The following is a 6,811-nucleotide window of genomic DNA, read 5'->3' on the forward strand; positions in this document are numbered from 1 at the left end:
CAATATGAACTAACTAGCACCCTCAGAGCTCCCAGGGTCTCAACCACCAACCAAGGACTATACATGGATGGGTCTGATTGTTCTGGCAGCACGTGTATAGTAGAGGATTGTAAATTTGATCATCAATAGAAGGAGAGGACCTCGGCCCTGTGAAGGTTCTGTGCCCCAGTGTAGGGGAATGCCAGGGCCAATAAGTGGGAGAGGGTGGGGTGGTAGGCATGGGGAGGGGGAGGCAACATGGGTTTGTTCTTGTTGTTTTTGTTTGTTTGTTTGTTTGATTTTTGGAGGGAAAACTGGGAAAGGAGAAATTTACATGTAAATAAAAAAAATATCTAATAAAAAAAAGAGTGTCTTTATCATTGTTTTTTTTTCCATATGGGCATGTGATATTTCCAAATTATCTGAAAGGATAATTTTAAATAGTTTATTTTGATGTTGGACTGTCTTGCAATTTTGTATTCGTAGAGTCACATATGGAGATTTAATTGGTGTTTTTATGAATTGATCAAGCAATTTGCCAGTTGCTTTATAGGCATCTGGGAATATTCCTTATTGTTAAATTAAAAAAAGTTTCATAAATAAATAAATAAATCACATGTCAAATCTCACACATTGTAGTGGGGGACTTCAATAATCCACTCTCACCAATGGGACAGGTTACCTAGACATAAATTAAACAGAGAAATAATGGCACTAACAGATGTTACCAATCAAATGGACCCAATAGATATGTACAGAACATTTCACCAAAACACACAAGAAATGTATTTACCCTCTTCTCAACACCTCATAAAATATTCTCCAATATTGATCACATTCTTGGTTACAAAGCAAGTCTCAATAGCTGCAAGAAAATTGACATGGCCCCTTTTATCATATCAGGCCATCATAGATTAAAGCTAGATTTCTACAACAGAAACAACAGAAAGTCTATAGACTCATAGAAATTAAACAGCTATACTGAATGACTACTGCATCAAGAAGGATATTAAGGACTTCCTAGAATTCAATGGAAATAAATGTACAACATACCCAAACTTAAGGGACACAATGAAAGCTATGGCAAGATAAAAGTTTTTATGCTTTCATAAAGAAATTGAAGAGCTCTCATACTAGTGATTTAACAGCAAACCTGAAAACTCTAGGAAAAAGAAAAACAGCAAACACTCCCAAGAGTAATAGATGTGAGGAAATAGTCAAGCTGGAAGCCAAAATCAATAAAATAGAGACAAATAATAATACTAAGAATCAATGAAGAAAGGAGTTTGTTATTCAGAAAATCAACAAGATAGACAAACACTTATCCAAACTAACTAAAAGACAGAGAAACAATATCCAAACTAACAAAATTAGAAAAGAAAGGAGGACATAACAACAGACACTGAGAAAACCTAAAGAATCATTGGGTCATACTTCAAAAACCTGTAATCCACCAAATTGGAAAATCTAAATCTAAAATCTATTTTCCAGCTAGATACCACTTACCAAAGTTAAACAACAACAACAACAACAAAATCAGGTAAATTATTTAAAGAGTCCTATAACCCATAAAAATTAAAAAATAGAAGCAGTCATTAAAAGTCTCCCAATCAAAATAATCCAAGATCAGATGGTTTTAGAGTAGATTTCTACCAACTTTCAAAGAATAGCTAGTACCAATACTCCTCAAATTATTCCACAAAATATAAACAGAAGAAATAATGTCAAATTTATTTTATAAGTCCATAGTCATCCTGATACTCAAACCACATAAAGATTTAACAAAGAAAGAGAAGAGAATTACAGACCAATTTCCCTCATGAACATTGATGAAAAAACTAACAAACAAACAAAAACCTCAATAAACTACCTGCAAACTGAATTCAAGGATGCATCAAAAAGGTCATCTGCTATGATCAAGTAGGCTTCATCCCAGAGACACAGAGGTGTTTCAATATATGAAAATATGTTGATGTAACCCATCATATAAACAAACTGAATGAAGAAAACCACATGATCATCTTATTAGATGCTGACAAAATCTAACACCACTTTATGATATGTCTTTGAAAGACCATGGATAAAAGCGACATACTTCACATAATAAAGGCAGTTTATAGCAAGCCCATAGCCAACATCAAATTAAATTAAAAGAAACTTAAAGCAATTCCACTACAATTGCTTTAAGTTTGCAATCAGGAACAATTGAAGGCTCTCTACTTTCTCCATATCTACTTAGTATAATACTTGAGGAGTAAACCTGGCAAAGACTCATAGTAACGGGCTGTCTTCTGTAACCAAGGTCTCAAGTAGAGGGATAAGGAGACCAACACATCCAAAATACCTTCAACCTACAATTTATCCTGCCTGCAGAGTGTTCTGGGATCAGAACATAGCATAAGCATCATTAGAGAGACCAAAGAGACTTCATCCAGCAACTGATGGGAACAGATGCAGAGTCCTATAGCCAAGCATTAGGTGGAGCTTGGAGAGTCCTACAGATGAGGGAAAGGATCACTTCAGGGACACTAGGAAAAATGCAGTCCCCAGAATCAAATGACTGGGATTCCCACAGGATGGCAGAGATCAGGTAAGTTGGAGGGGTCTGACCTAGGTCCTCTGCATATATGTTAGGGCTGATTAGTTTGGTGTTCTTGTACAATTGCTAACAGCGGGGAAGGATGTTGTTTCTGACATTTTTGTCTTCTTGCAGTACTCTTTTCTTCCTACTGAGCTGACTTGTGCAGCATTGATGTGATGGTATATGTCTGAAATATTGTAACTTGTTATGCCATGTTTGCTTGATGTTCCTGGGAGGCCTGCTCTTTTCTAAGGGAAGGTGGATGTGGGTGTGGATCTGGGAGATGGGGGAGTGGAGAGACTGGGAGGAATGAAGGGAGGGGAAACTGCAATTGAGTTGTAATATATGAGAGAAGAATAAATTTTTAAAAAGAACAGTAAAACATATAACACCTAACAAGATCAAATTCATAATCTTTACTATCCAATTAAAATTATCAGGCCTATAAAAGTAGAAAAATATTATCATAATTAAAAGAAAATTAAGAAACTCAAACAGACCCATGAGAGAATTAGTAGACAGGAATATTAAAAGTAATTAAAATGATGTTTATTAACAGGTAAAAGATAAAAGATTCCTCACTCTGTAAGGAAGCACTATATTATACACACACATAATACATTATATACATAATACATTATATACATTATATACATTATATATTAATACATTATATACATCAGGGAAGATTAACATGGCTCCTGCACAAGGATCGTAGAAAGATTTGTGAAACACTCCATATTTTCAGAGAGGTGTGGCAATTGGTGTTGTAACACCAGGAAAACTGATGGACATTTGAGAGTGTGGAGCAACCAATCTGAGAAGAACAACCTATCTTGATCTCGGTGAAGCTGATAGAATGCTTGACATGGGCGTTGAACACCAAATAAAGAAAATCATGAATCAAATAAGACCTGACAGGCAAACACTAATATATAGTGCAACCTGCCCAAAAGAAGTAAGACAGCTTGCTGAAGATTTCCTGACAGACTATATTCATATCAATATTGGTGCACTATAACTTAGCAAGAGCCACAACAAAAACTGTGGATATATGTCATGATGTAGAAAAGGGTGAAAAAAGTTTTCATCTAATGATCATGCATGAGGAAAATAAAATCATAGTGTGTGTGTGTGTGTGTGTGTGTGTGTGTGTGTGTGTGTGTGTGTGTGCTTAAGGAAAACAAAATATGATGAACTTACCAGAAAATTGAGGAGGGATGGGTGGCCTACCATGGGCATCCATAGTGACAGGAGCATAGCTGGGTTCTAAATAAATTCAAACATGGAAAAGCTCCTATTCTGATTGAAATCCATGTGGCCTCTAGAGGAATCAATGTGGAGGATGTGAACTTTGTCATCAATTATGACTACTCTACTTCCTCAGGGGATTATATTCATCATGTTGGAAAACGTGCTCACACTACCAAACCAGGCACAGCACATACTGTCTTCACACCTAATAGTATAAAGCAAACGTGTGACTGTCTTGGGGTTTCTGCTGCTGTGAAGAGACAATATGACCACAGCAGCTCTTATAAAGAAAAACATTTAATTGTGACTGGCTTACAGTTTCAGAGGTTTAACCAGGGCAAGAAGAATGACAGCGTGCAGGTAGACACGGTATTGGAGAAGGGGCTGAGAATGCTACACCTCGATGCAAAGGCAGCTAAAGGAGACCGAGACACACTGGCTTGCTTGAGTTTGTAAGACCTCAAAGCCTGCTTCCACAGTGACGCACTTCTTCCAACAAGACCACACCCCCAAATAGTGTCACTCACTATGGGCTAAGCATTCACACACATGAGTCTATGGAGGCTATTCCTCGTCAAACCACTACAGTGACTGACCTTATCTCTGTGATTCAGGAAGCTAATCAAGCAATTAATCCCAAGCTGCTTCAGTTGGTTGGAGATAGAAGCTCAAGTTGTTTCAGAGGTAGAAGGTGAGTGCTTCTCTTGACAGAAACTCATCTTTAGAGACAGGGAAAACTCTGACAGAGAGTATTCTAGTCTCCTTCATAGAGATTTGTGGCTAAAACTCAGAATGGTGTTTATAGTGATGTAAATTATACCAGTGGGAGTGTTGGAAGTAATTTTCTATCTGCTGCTATTCAGACCAGTTTTTAGGACTGGTAATCCAATAGGAACTTACCAGAAGCTATGATAATACTTGGCAATATGGAAGCAATGTTGAAAATGTGCACAAAGATATGTACCAACAGGCATATGCATATGTGCACAAAGATATGCACCAACAATCATATGCATATTCTGCTTCTGCAGCTCCTGCGCCTATGATTGGCTATCTACAGCCACAAGATATTCTCAATAACTGTTCTTCATATTATATATTATCAGATAAGATAGGTATTTAAGAAACATGGAAGATGCAGACATGAATGCACTGCAGCAGTAATTATGGTGCACCTTTTTCACAATTTAAAATGGATATTTCTCTACCTTCATAAAATGATTTTTAGGGTTTTTTTTTTTTGTAGTAGAAAATGCAAGCAGCATTTTCACAAAAGTAACTATATAGTGATTTCAAATACAAGAAATGAAGGTTGTGTGTGGCCTTCCAATAAAAGAGATTTGAAGAAAAAAAATAAGAAAAAAGAAAGACTTAAAAGAGGCAAAAGAATATTATGTCATGCCACTTAAACACTGAAAGATAATGTTTGTAAAACGACCCAAGTCGAACTTGTAAAGATAGAAGCTACGAGGTCTGAAGTACAGATGAAGATCAGATGAAGAGCAGGTTAGATACTGCAGAAGAGAAAACTAGCACATTGAAGACACATCACTTGAAATTTTCCAAATAGGAAAAAAACAGAAGCTACAAGCTATGGGCTGATGAGAAGAGGCCAGGCATTAATGTCTCTGAGACTGAAAGAGGTCAAGAAATGACAGTGAGGAAGATTCACCACACATTTAAACATTTTTGAAAAGTATAAATTTCAAACACACACCAGCAGTAAATTATGTTAAGGCATGTCATTATCAAATGTCTTAAAAATGAATGATAAAGAAGAAAAGTACATTCACCCGGAACAGAGATTTGAATGGAGAAAGGTTTTACTTGGGAATAACATGAGCTGGAACACACTGGAGTGACATATCCATTGTCATTGAATGGAGAGACAAGTTACCAATATAAAAAAGGCCTTTAAAATAAGAGCAGAATGAGTATATTATAATATATGAGAAAGCTAAAATAATTCACAACCAGAAAACATCCATTACATGAAGTGCCAAATAATTAAAGAAGGAGAAAAATAATAGAAGATACAAATCTGAAGTGTTCGGAAATATGAAGAGTACTAGAGAAGAAAACTAAATGGTTAGATTAACAAAATATATTTTAGATTGTATAAATTACTTAAAAGACAATTAGTTGTTTAACACAAAATCAAGTTTAAATCTATTGGGAGTTTTATAATATACATGCAAGTATAATAGCACAAAGGCCAACATAAGAGAAATGTCAGTCTGGTTTTACAAAGTACATACACTATATGCATAAAGCAGTATATCTTTACTTCACAATAGATACAATGAAGCATTATGCTATGAAGTGGGCATTGCTTCATATAAACAAGATAGACAGCTATAGAAAGAACGCCCATTTAGCTTGCAAAAACAGAGAAATCCTCAAGTGCCATTGTAAGGTATGTGTAATTGTCAAGATGGTCTATGGAAAGAATAGATACCTAATTGAATGTGTATAGTTGACATGAACATGGCCATATCAGGAACCTAATGCCCTAGACCCAGGGGTAAGGCAAAGCCTTCTCCAGGTCAGACCCTGGGAAAAGGGAAAGTCTTCTCATGGTCCAAGCATAGATAACACATATGCAGATATCCACCCCAGCTTCCTCCTTGCAAGTTTCAGCAGCCTGAGATGACTCCCTTAAAGACATCCCCCTCAAAATTAGCTATCCTGCCTCCTCATTCATTCAGCTATATATAATATAATAAACATGCCTCCTCCTTCGGCTGTATATAATAAACATGCCATGTTTCTGGGTTGGTGGTATATCTCTCTAAAAATGCATAGCCAACCTGATCCTAGTCTTCCTGTATGTGTGTCTGTCCTTTCTTTATTCCCTGTTGCCCCAGTCAGGTCAACCCCAAATCAATACAGGTTGTGGCACATCTACAGCTATTTCAACCCTGCATTCTTCTACTGTCCATCTGAGTCTCACGAGGACAGTTAACTGGGGCTTAGTTGTGGTACTCCTCCCACAAA

General features: G+C 36.6%; 2 pseudogenes; both read left to right on the forward strand.

The window, feature by feature from the left end:
* The window catches only part of LOC116070852, a 19,172-nt pseudogene extending 14,235 nt beyond the window's left edge, over positions 1–4,937 (forward strand).
* On the forward strand, positions 3,206–3,306 carry LOC116071669 (annotated as a pseudogene).
* Positions 4,938–6,811: the final 1,874 nt, after the last annotated feature.

Source organism: Mastomys coucha, unplaced genomic scaffold (genome assembly GCF_008632895.1).
Source record: "Mastomys coucha isolate ucsf_1 unplaced genomic scaffold, UCSF_Mcou_1 pScaffold22, whole genome shotgun sequence".
NCBI classification, from domain to species: Eukaryota; Metazoa; Chordata; class Mammalia; order Rodentia; family Muridae; genus Mastomys; species Mastomys coucha.